Genomic DNA, 17,779 nt, shown 5'->3' on the forward strand with positions numbered 1-17,779 from the left:
ACCAAGAGAAGTATAGATGAAAATATTCCAAGGTCTCTTGCATTTAGAAGTAAAAGTAATAATGATGTTAGCTTTTGATAATCAGCAAAACATGTTGTAATCTCTGCTGCTTAAAGATAGTAAAACACTGAAATGGCCACGTTAGTGGGAGAAAAGTATTTTAAAATATTGAGTCAATTCTAAAGGAGGCAAAAGAGAAGGAAAAGAGGACTTAGAACAGGCAAGACGAGTATAAAGCTGTTAAGAAGATGGTAGATTCTAAAACAAATATATATTAAGAAACACATTCAATGCATAGTGACAAAATGCTTTCATTAAAAATAAAAATATTGATTGCTGAGTTTAATTAAAAAAGAACTTGATGCTTTTACAAGAGATACATTAAATTATGAGAACACAGAAAGAATGAAAGCAAATGAATGGAAATGATATACTATGGAAACACTATCAAAAAAAAAAAAAAAGGTAGCTAAGTTAATATCAGAGAAAGGACACTGAGCAAGAAATATTCCAAGAAATAACAAGAGCTAATTCATAATAATAAAATATTTAATTTACCTGTAAAACATAAGAATTCTAAGTTTGCAGCAAATAACATAGCTTCCCCAATAAGTGACAGAAAAAAGACTTAAAAATCCGTAAAATTTGAACAAGACAATTAACAAGCTTGATCAAATTGGCCTAGATAGAACAGGGCTCTTATTTTTACACAATATGCAGAATACACACTATTCTTATGGACACAGGAATATTAATGAAAAGTGACCACATGCTGGTCATAAAGCAAGTCTCAACAAATTTCAGAATACTAAGATCATACAGACTGCTCTGACAACTCAGAATTAAGCTACAAATTAATAACAAAAAAATTACTAGAACTAATTCAAATGTATCTCTAAATAAGTTCTGGGTCAAAGGAGATATCAGAGTGGAAGTTAGAAAATATTATAAACTGAAAGAGAATTTAAGTATGACATTGAAACTTTGGGGATGCAGCTATAGCCATGCTTAATGGAAAATTTATAGTTTTGAACTGTAAATCTATAAAATACATAATTTACAGAAAAATCACATAAACATAGAAAGGAAATGCTAAAGTTTCCTAAGCACTCCTCTAGAAGTTAGAGAAAAAACAGCAAATGAAACCAAAAGGAAGTAGAAGGAAGGAATAAATAGATGAGAGTAACTAATAACTTAGTAAACAAATACAGAGAGGACCCACGGAGCCAAGAGTTGTTTATTTGAAAAGACTAATAAAACATAAATAAAATTGATGAACCCCTGGTGAGACTGATCAGGAAAAATGTGACGGCACAAATAACCAATACCAGGAATGTGAAAGGGAACATCACTTCAGAGCCCACAGACATCAAAACCAGGAGATTATAGACAACTGGATGCCAATAAATGTGAAAATGTAGAGAACTGGAGAAATTCCTAAGAAAATACAACCTCAAACCAGCCTAAGAAGTCATAGAAAATCTAAATAGTTGCATAACTATTAAAAAATTTGAATCCATAACTAAAGGTCATCTATAAAGAAAACTCCAGGGTTAAATGCTTTACCAGTGAATTCTTTCAGACATTGATTGTCTCGCAGTTTGTGTGGGTTATAAACATAAGGTGTGGCTTACCCAGGTGCCTCTGGTTCAAGGTCTCCACACAGCTGCACACTTGGCTGGGTCTGCAGTCTCACTGGAAGGTTTGATTGGTGGGGTATTCACTTCCAAGCTCACTCCTGTGGTTGTTAATAGGCCTCAGTTTCTCACAGGCTATTGACTGAGGACCTTGGTTCTTCTTTGGCTGTTGGCCAGAGGCCACACTTAGCTCCTTACCATGTGGACTCTCCACAGGGCTGGTCACACCACGGCAGCTCTCTTTCCTTGGAGCAAGTGAGTGAGCACCCAAGACTGAAACCACAGCCTTTTTGTTACCGAATCTTGGAAGTGACATCCCATCACGTCTGCTGTACTCTATTCTTAGAAGTGAGTCACTAAATTTGGCCCACACTGAAGGGGAGGGGATTGCACAGGGGCATAAATACCAAAGTGAAGGGCCTTTGGGGACCATCCTAGAGGCTGCCGACCACAGTAATCTTACACAAACTTTTCCAGAGATTAATAAAAGAGGGAACACATTGCAGTATGTTTTAGGGACCAGCATAAGTTTCACAAGGAAGTTACTAGAATGGAAAATTATAGGCAAAGCCATCATGAACGTAGATGTAAAAACTAAACAAAATATTTAAAAATTGAATGTAGTAGTATATTAACAGAATCCATCACAAACAAATTGGGTTTATCCCGTGAATTCCAGGTTGGGTTAACATTTGAAAATCAATTAGATCACTGTAACAGAATAGAGAGTCCAGAAATGGACCCATGTTTATATGGACAATTGATTAACAGGGTGGTATCACAGAGCACTGGGAAAAATACAGTCTTTTCAGTTATTGGTTCAGGATAAGTTGAATATCCATGTGGAAAAATAAAAGTTGGCCCTTACCTCCATACCATGCACAAAATTAATTCCAGGTAGACAGCAGATTTAAACATGAAAGGTAAAAGTATGAAGCTTCTAGAAGATAATTTAGGAGCATATCTGCATGAGCTCGGAAAGGGGAAGATTTCTTACACAGGACATTAAAAGCTTTAACCACAAATGACAAGACTGTAATCTTGGTCCTCCTTAAAAGTGGGAACTGTTTGTTATCAAACAATAATGTTAAGAAAGTAGAAAGGCAAGCCACGGAATGAGAGAATGCATTTATAACGTCTATAAGAAAAGATTTGTAGCCAAACAAATTAGTAAGAAAACATCATAAAGCTCAATAGAATAGATGGGCAACGAATTTGAACAGTCAACTCATAAAAGAGACTATCCAAATGACCAATAAGCATATGAAAAGGTGGCCAATTGCATTAGTCACAGGGAAATGCAGTTTAAACCACAATGCAATACTATTATTACACACACCCAAAATGGCTACAATTTTAAAGTTTGACAATATCAAGTATTGGTCAGATGTGAAGCCATGGAAATTTATACAGTGCAGATGGGAATATAAACTGACACATTTTGGAAGAAGTTGGGCATTATCTACGAAAGCTGAACATAGGTCTGCTCAAAGACCTAGAGAGTCCACTCCCAACTGATGTGTGCCCATGTTTACCAGAAGACACATACAAGCCTGTTTATAAGAGCATGATTTGTAAGAGCCCCAAATTGCAAAGAACCCAAATATCCATCAGCAGCAGGATGGATAAATAAATTATGGTATGTTCATATAATGGAATATGCACCCCCCAATGAACTAATTCAGTTACATATAATAATATGGGTGAATCTCGCAAACACAATGTTGAGTAAAACAAGCCAGATATAAATAAAATTACATACATTATGTGACGCTGTTTATGTAACGTTCAACAGGAACACTAATATCTGGTGGAAAAAGAAGTCAAAATAGTGGTTATCCTTGGGGGGATGGGAGAATGCAGTGATTGGGAGGGGGCTGAAGGCGGAGCTTCTGGGGTGCTGGTTATTTTCTACTTCTTGACCCAGGTGATAGTTACACAGTAGTATTCTTTCTGGATGATTCATTGGGTTATATACTTTTTTAAAAAGATAAAAATCCTATGATTATGTGTATTCAACCTAGGATTTATCATGTACTGAAGTCTGAGCTAAGTGCTAGAATTGCAAAGGTGAATCAGAGACCGTGTCTGCCTGGCTTCCAGGAATGCAGTCTAGCTGTGGACGACGACTTGTAGACATATTGCTGTGACATAATGTGCGAAGTGCCATCAAGGATCAATATACAGAATAAGATTAGTATCAGTCTTGCCTCATAAAATCAGGATTGGCCTGAGGAGAGAATAGCCAGAGAACTCCTTTCTCTCAAGGAGTGGCCATGTGAATTAGGTCTTGAAGAATGATTGGCCACTCAGCAAATGAGGATAAGATGGCTGGGGATGTTCTGGGTAGAAAATGCACGAAGAACGTGAGCAAAGTTTTAAAGTGCAGGCGTGTTCACTCAGCCACTAAACAGCTAATGAGACAAATCAATACTCAGTTTGGCATCCGTGCTGAAGACTGACAAGACTGCTGGGAGAATGGTCTGCTGCTAGCAGGCATAAGTAAAAATAGAATCGAGGGGGAAGTTTTTCTTGTGAATCTTAAACTCCGTGTCGTGATCTTAGATATTCTTTAACATGACTTAATTTGTTAGGTTGGTACAAAAGTAACTGCAATTTAAAAGGCTAAAAATAATTGCAAAATCCACAATTACCTTTGCACCAACCTAATATTTGGTAGCCACCAAGCACTTAGAGAAGTAAATATTGGAATTAACAATTGTGAACCAGAAGAAGCATCGCCACCGCCACCACCACCCACCATCACCTCTTCAGCCGAAGCACGAGTTCTCTGTAGACGTGACCTGTGAAGGCTCCTCTAACACGGTCACTCGGGTCCTCAGCAAGCTGGGAGGAGGTCAGTTTGAGATCGACCTGCCCAACGAGAGGGTTTACATGGACTCTGAGCACAGCGTGGACACTGCTGGAGACCCTGAGGAAAACAGGGGAGACCGTTCCCTATCTGGGCCTCAGCTAGCGAGGGCCTGGGCCCCAGCCTGCAGGATGGACCCGAGTGGGCAGGACACCCATCCTTTCCTACTTTCCAGGCAGACCTGGAACCTGGCAATCCTGCTGACGATGGGAGTTCCTGCGGAGATACTCACTTGCCCTGCTCCTCTAGTTTCCCTGCAATAAAGTCGAGCTGTTTTTGTTGGAAAAAAGAAAAATTGTGAACATCTTTGGGGGAATGTGAGTGCTACTGTGCTACTGCTCACACGCCGCTCTCCAGATGCTAACGCTCCCGAAGCACAGCAAGAAACACACATCCGACCCATAGTTTTATGGTTTTCTGCCTGGACACTGCCCCGGCCACCACTGCTGTCCCCACTTGCCACCCAGCATGAACACTAGGTGATTCTCCAAGCATGCAGGCAAGTCTTTACCTCACTGAGATTTCAAAGGAGCACCAAGGTCCTACTGCATGCCTGCCTCTGCCATGCATTGGACATGGGGCTTGTGTCACCTACTGATGAGTCTGTCTCTCATATGCACATCGTTGTCCCCTTTGCTTCACACAGTGGCTGGCACCCAGTGAGCACTGAACAAATGTTTGTTGAAAGCACATTAAATAAAAGCCCAGGTGGTGAGCGACCCTAAGAGTGCAGCTGTGGCATCGGTGGACTTTATCTTTAGCCCCGCAGGGTGTGGACTGACAGGGAGACCATTTGTCATCCACATGAAGATTCTTGAGCATAAAAAAGGTGGTATTAATACATATGCCAGGGTAAACTCAGGATTTTCTGGAGAAAACTGAGAGAGATTGTCATTCTCATAACTCTGTCGCCACAGGATTATTATAAGATGTCCCTAAGTCACCCTAGGAAGTCCCATCTGTCCTGTGACCCCAATGGCATGTTACCTTAGCATGTGGTATATACTCATGTCTTTTCTAGATCTCTGAGAGGAAGGTGGTCCTGGGACTGGAGCAGGCTTCCTCCCCCTGCATTTCCTCAAGAATCCCAGCTGAGACTCACCACGTTTTCAAGGTTGAGGTCTTATGTGGGCCCTCTGGGTTCCTGCTAAGTCGCCCAAGCCCTGTCTTCGGACCTCCTGTGACCATACAGCTGCCGGGAGGTACTTGATTCCTGTGGCCAGTGTTTAGTTTCCAGCACGCTGCTGCATTTGCAGGAAACACACGACGTACGAGGTACAGTATGCTCTTCCTCTTCCTGTGCTTCTATTTCAGCCAGAACCTTCCCCAGAGCAAGGTGTCTGTACTGCTTCTCTGCCTGCTGAGGAGAAAGCTCACCGTTTTTATCTCACTGAAGGCACTTCCGAGGCCACAGTCAGGATGGTTTCCCTGATGGCACGGGGATAAGTTCAGGAGATAATAAATGTCTTGGTCAACTGGGGACTTCCTAGAATATGGAGTCTGACAAAAGGGGAGATGAATGACGAAGATATAAATTTGCAGTTAAAGAAAACAGTACCCCTAGCACCAAAAAATACTTTCCATGCTATGTAAGTAATACATAAACATTACAGCTGATTAACATTTGATAAACTATTAACTTCCCCATTTCGTTGATAGGAAGGCTGTGAAGTGAGATAAAGCAGGGGCGCTCTACGGAGGACAAACATCTCGGCATCCAATAAACCTCAAAATGTTTCTTTTCTTGTTTTCAAGACTGGTTGCTATTTCCTCCGTGACTCTTGTTTATTAACGCGTTGACTCATCTAGAGTCAAGCGCTGTTTCCACACCAGAGAGATGGACTTGCACATCTGCCAAGTGGCGTCGGAGGGAGAGATAACAGCCAGCGACAACAATAGTCTTCCTCAGTCCGTCGGCCAAAAAACTTTTGGCAGAGTGGGCTGAGAATGACTTATCATCAGGGCCCTGAAAGATCTGAAGTTCTGGAAGCATAGAGTGGTTGTTTGCCAGACAGAGATAACAGGCCGGATGCGACAGAGAGCCAGACGCACTCTGAAAGTCAGGGCTACACCTGGCAGACGCTGAAAAGGAAAACGGGATGAAGTAGCCAATTAGCACATGGTTTCCTGGTTTCCCAGTCCTTGCTGTCAACACAAGCAAATGTTCTTAAATTAGCCGAACGGACTGAGTTTATTCCTAGGTTGTGAAAAGAATGCTTAATGGTTTATGCCACAGGCAAGAATTTCCATAGCTGTGGTAATTTTCAAAAAATGTTTTATAGTTGAAGTACAAATATATTAGTTTTATAGTGATTAGACATTTATCTCCCTTAAGTGATCACCCCAAGAAGTCTTGCTCCCGCCTGGCCCCATACTTTGTTATTACATTATTGATTAGATTCCTTTTGCTGTACTTTACATCCCCGTTACTATTTTTATAACTGGCAGCTTGCACCTTGTGATCCCTTCACTTTTTCTGCCTATCCCACCACCCCTCTCCCATCTGATGACCATCAGTTTGTTCTCTGTATCTATGAGTTTCTCTTTTATCTGTTCTTTTTGTTTCTTAGATTCCACATGTGAGTGAAATTACTTGGTATTTGTCTTTCTCTGTCTGACTTATTTCACTTAGCATACCTTCTAGGTCCATCCATGTTGTAGCAAATTGTAAGATTTCATTATTTTTTAATGGCTGAGTAATATTCCATTGTATATATGTACTACATCTTCTTTCTCCATTTGTCTATTGATGGGCACTTTGGTTATTTCCATGCCTTGGCTCTTGTAAATAATACTGCAATGAATATAGGGGGAGGCATATATCTTTTTTAATTAGTGTTTGGATTTCTTTGGATAAATACCCAGTAGAAATGGAATTGCTGGGTCATATGGTAGTTCTGTTTTTAATATTTTGAGGCATCTTCATAGGTGTGATTTTAAAAAAAAATAATACAAGCAGCTCATCTTGATGAGAGAATCTGTTCATTTTCAGTTGTTCTTGCTTAAAAAGACATGATTGTGTGACAAGGTGAGGGTTAGATAGTCTTATAATTCATCTTCTTGATGGTTGACACATTCTTCATTCTCCGAGGATAGCCTTGATAACCTACAGAGGCAGGTGAAGCTATCTCAGAGATTGGACTTGCATGTTCTGAGCCACCTAAAGAGCATCTGAAACTAGTGTTAACTGTTCTACTCACCACACTTGCTTGCCTCTAGATGCATGGATGACACACTCTGCTTTGTGGCCTTTGTCAACTGCAGTCACTTGTTGCTCTAGGTAGGCATCACCCTTGACAGTTTCTGTTGTAAATTTGTGATGAAAATCTCCTTCATTGTCTCAAAGAACTTTGTAGAGTAATGTCTAACACAGTGATAAAGGAATGATTGTTTTATTAGGTTAGTGCAAAAGTAATTGCGGTTTTTGCAATTATTTTTAACTTTTTAAACCACAACTACTTTTCTACCAACCTAATAGTACTAAGTTTGGTACTGTGGTATAAATCACTTATACTACAAAATGTTACTCAAGTCCTGTGCAGCATGTTCATGTTAATAATTGTTATTAATTGGAAGGCAATGGAGAGCGAGCGAGGAATCTGAGTTCCGTGTCGTCAGTTTTCAGAGTCACAGAACTTGTTCTTCAACAGTGACAAAGCAAATGTCACAGCCTCCTGCATTATTGGAATTTTGACCCATAATTGCATTTTACATAGTGATTTAAGATTCCAACAAGAATGTTTTAATGTCAGTGCTAGGTAACTTAATTACACTGTGTAAATAGTGTATTTTTCCCCTCACCTAACACCTGCCTACTCCCATTCTGACAGCTATTGTAAACTAATCAGTATCATCTCCGAAAGGATTTATCAGGCATGTATCATGCTATAGTGCTAGGTCACCTAAAAAGAAAATTCCTCCAGATTTTATTTTTCTTAATATGTGGATGGGTTTGTTTTTATATGTTGGTCATTTAAATCCCCTGAAGAGAGGGATCTCATCAGAGTGTGAACCTTACCTCAATAAAAGCCAGATTTGCTGCCTATCATACAATGTATTTTCAGTAAGATTTTGGCAAGTGACGGCAGTGCTTAGCTGTGGATTGCTAAGGCTTGGAAAGAACCACCCCCTTAGTCACAGCATTTTTCTCATTAGTCTCTTGTGATTAGCCATCTGATCTCAATAGCCACCAGTTTCTTGCACTGAGCAGGTCTCTAATTTAATATAGATAATTCAAAAAAATTTCAAGGTCAGAAAGGCATAAATTTCACTTACTTGTTAATGAGGGGATTTTAATGCACAGAACCCTAAACATAGAATTCTGAATTTTGTGGCCCTGCCTCCCATGGGCCGGCCATCTGGAGGCAGGCAGGAAGCAATGCAGTGATCCAGAAGCCCGAGGATTGTCTTCTGAGTCATCTTCTCCATATAGCCAAGCAGGACCGTGTGGAGAACGATACCTGCCCGTTCTGTGGAGGGCCTGTAGTTTGTATGTATATATGAGACAAAGCTGGTTTCTATCAGCGCAGAATGTATTAGTGTGTGATTAGTGAAGAATTATTTCCCAAAATTCAGTTACTGTGGGAAACTAAGTATTTTTGATATTCAGAATGCTTTTTATGGAATGAAACTGGTCCTTGTCTTATCTCAGTCACTTACCCCCATCTAGACATTTTCATATAAAGTTATGTTTTGAAACAGTAATATTTTAGAACAGAAAATTGATTCAAGAAAAAGTAATTATATCAAACACACTCAGGGAAAATCATATGAAAGTTAAAGGGAAGGAAAGATAATTTAATTACTACTATATTACCATATTTTCTCAAATCTAAGATGCACTTTATTATTTTTTTACACAATACCATTTCTGAAATAGATAGCATCTTACACTGGACACCTCGTATATGTAATGTCGTAGTGTTGCTTTCCTTCCCCATCTCCCCCAAGCCTATTATTAACTCATCATCATAAAAATCAGTGGCATTTTAGAATTATAGAAATGAAGAAGCCAAAAGTGAAGCAGAGATAAATTTCCCCACATTTTCTGTCTGTAATTTTACATATTAAAGTTTACAGATTAAGTTTTCTCCTCTTTGATCAAGTAGTTCTCCTTAAAGAGGCATCCCATAGAAGAGTGAGGATCCGACTCTGTAGTTCTTGGGTAAAATTGTAAGCAAAGTCATTACCCATTATGATGTTTAGAATTCCTTAATTATTGACTCAGAATGACCATTATTTACCATCAGTGACTCAGAATGGTAAGAAATAAAATAAAATATAAAATGTAATACTGTTTCCACTTGGCGCTAGACCTCTAAAAATCCCTGTATACCTTAGCAACTCTGTGTAATACACGTATTCATGTTATAGGTGATGTGTCAGTGCTGCGTTTCCAACCCAAGTGGGTGTCCTGCACCACAATTCTGCCACCAGCTTCCTGGAGTTAACCTCACACTCCACAGGGGTAAGAGTTCAGTCTTACAAGACTGCTCGCACTTCAGACACCAGCCAAAAGCCTCAGGGCCACTCACATTTCTGACTGACTGACTATAAATTTAAGGATTCCCATGACCCTCTCAGGTTTGATAACTTGCTACAGTAACTCATAGAACTCAGGAAAGCACTGTACTTATGATTAGAATTTTATTACGATGGATGCATCATGACTAACCAAATAAGAGGAACACACAAGGCAAGGTCTAGGAAGGTTCTGGACACAGAGCTTCCATGTCTCCCTTTGTGGGTTCTGGGTGTGGAATCCCCCAGCACATCAATGTGTTCACCAACCAGGAAGCTTCATTGGTCCTCAGTGTCCAGAGTTTTTACTGTGGGTTCATGGCTACTTATGATTGATTAAATCATTGCCCCCCATGATTCAACTCAATCTCCAGTCACACTCCCTGGAGCTGGGCCTGGTCCAAAATTCCAACCCTCTAATCACGTGGTTGGTCTTTCTGGTGACCAGCCCCCATTCTGAAGCTATCTGGGGGCACACCATGAGTCATCTCATTAGTATAGCAAAGACACACCTGTCACTCTAGAAGTCCCAAGGGTTTTTGAAGCTCTGTGTCAAGAAGTGGAGACAAAGACCAAATATACATTGTCCATTATATCGCAGGATACAATCCAGATTTTGTGTAAGGTTTTTATTTGTGTCTAATGCGTACCTTTCTGCTGGCTTACTTACAGGCTGCTGCAGTCTCTGCAAAATGTCTTGCTGCCATCTGCAGTTCGGCAAATTCAAAATTACACTTAGCTTCATTCCCCCAAATTAGCTTGTCCTAAATTGTCCATAATGGTTCATAGAAACCACTATCCTCCTGGACATTAAAGCTCTAAATTTCAGAGGCATCCTTGATTTTTTCCTGTTATTAAGATTTGCTATAAATCTTGTCTGATCAGATTATTTAGATCACTTCCCAGCCTTTTTGAACCTAGGCCCCTGGATAATAAATGTTGAAAATCCAAAAGCAGTTAAAATCTAGTCCATGTTAAATTCACACATCTTCATTTTGTCCTTCCTCCCAGAGATTCCCTGTGTGTTCCCTCTGGTCGAGAATTTCTGGGCTCGATCCTAGTTGAGTCATAAATACGATTTGCGTCATCCTGAGTCCTTCTGAGTCAACGGATCATCAGTATTTCAAGGGAAGCTGCTCCCTGTGCCCTTGAACTCACTGTTACCAGATATCTTGCAAAGCAGGTTTGGGGATTTAAACCTGGGGTCGGGCTGGGTCGAATGAGCGTGGCAGGAGAACTGGCAGACAATAGCTGATTTCAGGTTGCAGACAAGCTAATCTCCTTTTTCCTTCTCTTTCCTTTTCCTTGATATTCTATTCTATACATCCCACAAATCAAAATTCTCTAACCCACTTCTTTAGTGTATCCATTCACTCACTTGACCCTTCATTTATTCATTCAATATCCTCGAGCACCTCCCCTAGGCCAGACACTGTTCCAACACCACCATAGAGCAGTGTTTAACAAAACACAATCCCTGCCCCCTGGGAGATCCCAGTCTAGTGGCAGGGGCGACAGATATACAGGAAAACTTCAGATTGTGATAAGTGCTATGAAAATAATATGGAAATAGACTAAGGTGACAGAGAGTGATGGGGTTAGTGTGTAGTTTAGGTTGGGTGGTGAGGGAAGGCCTTTCCTCAGAAACAGCATTTGAGCCAAAACCTGAACGATCAGAGTCTTGTCGCTCTCCTGTTTCCCAGAGGCAGCCAGAGGTTTCACCTCCATCCCCAGGTTAAGGGGAAGCGGAAGAGACGATTCTAGGACCACCCTGCATGGAGGAAGCTAGGGATATGTCGTAGCTGAGAGCATGGAATTTAGAGACAAATAGACCCGACTGAGGACTACAAAGGACTATTTGAACTTAATTCTGAAATTAGAGAAATTGGGCCAAAGTTTGTTCAGCTTGAGTCTGTTCTTAGTTCACATCAGGGAAACCCTCTCCTCTGAGAGAGCCCTAGCACCCTTTTCTGGAAGTTCAGTGTGATAAAGCCACATGATCACGTTGCTGTGTCCTCCTGCATTGCTTCCCTTACTGTCCCCAAAAGAGCCTCCAGGGGTCCAGATTGGTTTCCTGCTAAAGTGAGAGCTCAGGAATGAACCGCTCTGCTTCTGCTCTTTTAGATTCCACGGTTCCCTCTCTCTCCCTGTTCTCCCTCCTCTCTGTCCATAAATAAACCTTCCTTCTGTTTAGTTAGGGTAGTGAGTGAGTCTCTATTTTCAGGGTCACAGTAAGCCTAACGGCCCTCCTTCAGTGTCCTGCATTCAGGAGCGTGTGGCGGGGAGTGTACCTATAGGGATTAATGTGAACAGGCAGGGCAGTGACAGTGAAATGTGTAGCATGTTTGGGGGTTGGGGGCACTCAGCAGGCGTGTGTTGCCTTTTCATAGGCAAGCCGTCCTTAGGTGACTGAATGCCTTAAGTCATGCAGGGAGAAAAAAAAAATCACTTTTGGACTGAAACCAAACATGGGAACTTTCAACACCAAAGACACCTTTCTCAGAATATTTCATAAGGAGCTCTGTTTTAAGTTTCAAGTCAATATAATGTCGGGTTTAAAGATACACTTTTGTTGTAGTTCTTAATTGTAACTCGTTTGAGATACAGGTACACCAATTTCCAGGCATCTGCTTTGATTCATCAGAGCAATGAAACGTTTAATCCAAATTAATGTCATAGATTATAAAATACTTTTTGTACATATTTCTGTCTAGAAGGCCTAGAAATTCATTCTGGGTTCCTATTCTTTTCCCTCTACCCAACTCATGCTCACTCTGCTCTCACACCACACTGGGCCATCAGCCCGTATGGCCTGGTAAGAATATCCCTCGCTTCTCCCATCTGACTCTCTTTTTTGAGGAATACAAGTGGGGAAAAAAAAAAACAGAAGGGAAAAGAGCTTTCTCTCTGGTGTTGCCTCCAGATGAGCTGGGGTTCTTTTCAGATGTTTTACCTGCTAGCTACTGCTTACCTAAGGGCTCCACCCAGTGTGAATCCACTGAGAAACATAGAAAGTCAGCAGCACACTGCCTGAGCTGTACTACAACACTTTGTAAAGACATCATTAAATATCAGGAGTAGCCTGCTCATGGATAATTAAATTAAAGTGGCCCGCAGAGAGCATACTGCATGCAAGAGAATAGTCAGTATCAGTATAATAAGTGGAAGCAAACAAGCCAGCAATTCCCAAGGCCTCTCTATCAACAAACAGCACCTGAAGCCTCCGAGAACCGAGAACCGGGAGGCCCCTGGGGTTCGTTAGCTCCGGACGCACTGATCCAGTGGTGCACAGCTACTATGAGCCAGTCTTTCTTTCATTGAGCTGAAATCCCCCTTTACCCCCTGGGAATAGCTCTGCATTGAGTAGGGGCATACGGAGTCAGCCCAATTTTTCTTCTGATTGAAAACACCATCCTGTCTTATCTCTGGGTTACACCCATTGCTTTACGTGAATAATTTTCATAGGAAGCTTTTTCAGTCCCCTCACCAACCTGCTTTCTCTCCTCCTGAATTCTTTCTTATTAGTCTCTGTCTCTCTTGCACTGTTGTGGTTCCTTCAGTGCCTCTCACTTCTTGCTTTCATGTCCCTCTTCCCAATTCTTTTGGCCCCCTTTCCTCTGATGAAACACTGGGATGATATCCACTAGATGCTACCCCACTTGTTAAGTTTGGTTTTATGGCTCTACTCCTTTTAAAAATAACTACTTATATTCCTAAAAACACTGATGTATAGTGTGAATTCGAGTAGATATTCTTGGTGTAATTGGTAATTCCTATGCATCACTCTCCGTGTTTGTATCCCCAGGAAAAGCAGACTACAGGATAGTCTGTCCTTCCAGACAGAACTCATCCAGGTGACTCTGATACTCACAATAGCATTATGTATTTCTGTTGCATGCACTTGATAACAGCCACTGCTCTGAAAGCAGCTCATGGATATTCTCATCTAAATTAACCCTCACAAATTTGCAAGGTAGAGAAGGCTAAAGCTCAGAAGGAACCGCTTGCCCAAGGCTCCCCAGCTAGTGTGGCAGAGCCAGGATTAGAAACCCACTTTCATAGTCACTGTGATATCCTGCAGCCACCTCTGTGCCCTTTGCCATGGTGTCTAATACAAATACTTGTTGATTTCCTAATTATCAAATTAATCAAAAGCTAACCTGGCTTCCAATCTTTCCGATTTTGAGTGTTCTTCTGAACAGCGTTAAGCAAAGTGTTCTTGAAGTCAATTCCCTGGGTAAAGATCCAAGGATTTGGCTCCATGAGGACATGTCTTTATTTCTTCGTGCTTGTTCTCTTAACAAGGTTTACAGTGTAATTATCACAAAAACATCAAAATTGTGTAACTGTTTTTCCTACTAGATGAACTGTAACAGAGTGACTGCTTTTTGTGGTGTTTTTTTTTTAATAAAGTTTATTGGGGTATAATTAACATATAATAAACTGTGTACACTTAACCGTTTGAAGACTATTGACAACTATATAAATTTATGTTAACACCACCCCAGTCAAGGTACATAATATTTCCATTAAACCGTAAAGGCAACCAATAATTTAATATTATCACTAGATCTGATTTCTATCACTAGAATCATATACACATATGGGATCTTTTATAACTGGCTTTTTTCACTCAACCTACTGTTTTTGAGAGCCATTTATATTGGTCTGTGTGACAGTAGTTCATTTCTTTTTATCATTGACTAGCAATTTATGTATGAACATACTACGATGTTAATGCATTCACTCATTGATAGACATTTGAGTTGTTTCTACTTTTTGGCTAATATTAATAAAGTTGTATAGATATTCATAGACAGTCTTTTTTGGGCATATAATTTTATTTCCCTTTTGTAAAAACCTAGGTTACATATGAAGTGTATGTTTAATTGCCAAACTTCAAAAGTGGTTGTATTATTTTCTAATCCCACCAGCAGTATATGAGAATTTCAGTTTCTCCACATCTTTACCAACACTTGGTATTGGTAGATGTTTTATTTTTAGCCTTTCTAGGGGGTGGGTAATGGTATCTCTGTGGTTTTAGGTTGTGTTTCCCAGATGACTACAGATGCTGAATATCTTTTCATGTTATTTTTGGCCATTTTGGTAGGAAGTAGCTGTGCTTCAGTTTTAGCCCCCTCACCCTTTTTTGGTATTGTTTGTCTCATTAGTGAGTAGTAAGAGTTCTATATTTATTCTAGATATAAGTGCTTTGTCTGATTAATTTGTTACAAATGTTTTCTTCTGGTTTGTGGTTTGCCTTTTTATTTTCTCAACAATGTGTTTTTATTTCATTTTATTTTTGCATTAACATGTTTTTATTTGAATTGAAAAAAGTCATACTTTTCAAAGCAAAATAAGTCTTATTTGACATTTATTTTATTTTATTATTTTATTTTTTGATGAATAGGACTGACTCTGACAATTAAATTACGTGGTGGGCATTTTCCATAAATTGAGTAAACTTGTATCAGCAGCTGAAAAGGTCTTTTTCCAGCTTATTGAGATTTAACTGGCACATAACATGGTGTAAGTTTAAGGTGTACAAAGTGTTAATTTGATACATTTATAAATTGGGGAATGACCATCACTGTAGTATTAAGTACCACCTTCACCCCATCACATAGTAACCATTTGCTTTTTTATGATGAGAACATTTAAGATCTCTTCTCTTAGCAACATTGAGAGGTATATGATACAGTATTATTAGCTATAATCACTATGCTGTACATTAGATTCCCAAACTTGTTAATCTTATAACTAGAAATTTGTACCCTTTTGACCAATATCTCCCCATCTCTCCCAACCCCTAACCCTTGGTAACCACTACTCTGACTTTGTTTCTCTGACTTTGTCTTTGTTAGATTCCACATATAAGTGATATCATAGAGTATTTGTCTTTCTTTGTGTGACTTATTTAATTTAGCATAACGCCTTCAAGGTCTATTCAAGTTGTCGCAAATGGCAGGATTTCCTTCATTCTTGTGGCTGAATAATATTCCAGTGTATATCCAGTCATCCATACCTTGACTATTGCGAATAATGGTGCAATGAACATGGGAGTACAGATGTCTCTACGAGATCCTTATTTCAAATTCTTTGGCTCTATACCCAGAAATTAAATTCCTGGATCATAAAGTAGTGCTATTTTTAACTTTCTGAAGAACCTTCATTCTGTTTTCAATAGTGGCTGTACCAATTTGCATTCCCACCAACAGTCTTAGGGTTCCCTTTTTTTCACATTCTTGCCAACACTTGTTATCTCATGTCTTGTTGATGATAGCCATTCTAACAGGTGTGAAATGATCACTCACTGTGGTTTTGATTTGCATTTCCCTGATGATTAGTGATGTTGAGCCCTTGTTTGTGTACCTGTTGGCCATCTGTGTACCTACTTTGGAAAACTCTGTTCAGTTCCTCTTCCCATTATTTAATTGAGTGGTTACTATTTTTGCTGTTGAACTGTATGAGTGCTTTACATATTTTGGATATTCCCTTCTTATCAGATATATAATTTGCAATTATTTTCTCCCATTCCGTAGGCTGTCTTTTCATTTTGTTGATTATTTTTTGTGCTATGCAGAAGCACAAAAGCATTAGTTTGATGTAGTCCCACTTACTTATTTTTGCTTTTGCTGTCATATCCAGGAAATTGCTGCCAAGACCAATGTGAAGGAGCTTTTTCTCTGTGTTTTCTTCTAGGAATTTTACGGCTTCAGGTCTTAAATTTAAGTCTTTAATCCATTTTTTAGTTTATTTTTGTGAGGGATGTAAGCTAGGGCCTGAAGTATAATTGACATTAAATAAACTGCATGTGTTTAAAGTATACAATTTGATGAGTTTTGACATATATACGCCACTGAAACCATCAGCACAATTAAGATAATAAACATTTCCATCAGCTCCCCCAAAAGAATAGTTACTTTTGAAGAACAATATTTTTTTTAATTTTAAAGTTCAAATTTATCAAATTTTTCTCTTCTGATAAGTGATTTTTATGGGGTTTTTGTGTTTTATAAATCTGTGAAAATTTTTGCCTAAGAGAACAAAACTTTTCTCCTGTTTTCTTCTGAATATTTTGTATTTTCAGCCTGTACACTTAGTTCAAAGAACCATCTTAAACTAATTTTTGTGACTAGAGAAGTAGGATTCAAGTACGTTTTTTTTTTTTACCTACATGGATATCTAGTTCAAACACCATTTGTTGAAAATGCTGTCTTTCCCCACATTGAAGTGCCTTTGCGACTTTGTCAAAAATTGATCATATACATATATATATATATATATATATATATATATATATATATATATATGAATCTATTTCTGGACTCTCTATTTTATTCCATTGATCTACTTGTCTATCCTTATAGCAAATACCACACTGTCTTAATTACTGTGGTGTTAAACTAAGTCTCAAATCAGATAGTATAAGGTCTCCAATTTTTTCAAAATTATCTTAGCTCTTCTTTGTTTTTTTATTTCTATGTAAATTTTACAATTGGTTCATTAATTTCTCAGAAAAAAAAGTCTTCTAGAATTTTGGGGGGGATTGTGTTGACCCTATAGATCAATTTGGAAAGGATCTACATCATAACAATATTCTATGAGCGTGGTATATTTCTTTTACTTCAACCTTCTCATTTATTTATTTAAATCTTTTATTTCTCCTAGTAATAGTTTTTTGTGGGTCTTAGTGCAGAGATCTTGCATATCTTTTGTTAACTTTATTTATTCCTGTTTTATGGTTTTT

The 17,779-nt window shown here is 39.2% G+C and overlaps 1 pseudogene; it reads left to right on the plus strand.

The window, feature by feature from the left end:
• The first annotated feature begins 4,343 nt into the window (after nt 1–4,343).
• LOC141572326 (copper transport protein ATOX1 pseudogene) lies at nt 4,344–17,262 on the plus strand (annotated as a pseudogene).
• Nucleotides 17,263–17,779: the final 517 nt, after the last annotated feature.

This window comes from Rhinolophus sinicus, linkage group LG06 (genome assembly GCF_036562045.2).
Source record: "Rhinolophus sinicus isolate RSC01 linkage group LG06, ASM3656204v1, whole genome shotgun sequence".
NCBI classification, from domain to species: domain Eukaryota; kingdom Metazoa; phylum Chordata; class Mammalia; order Chiroptera; family Rhinolophidae; genus Rhinolophus; species Rhinolophus sinicus.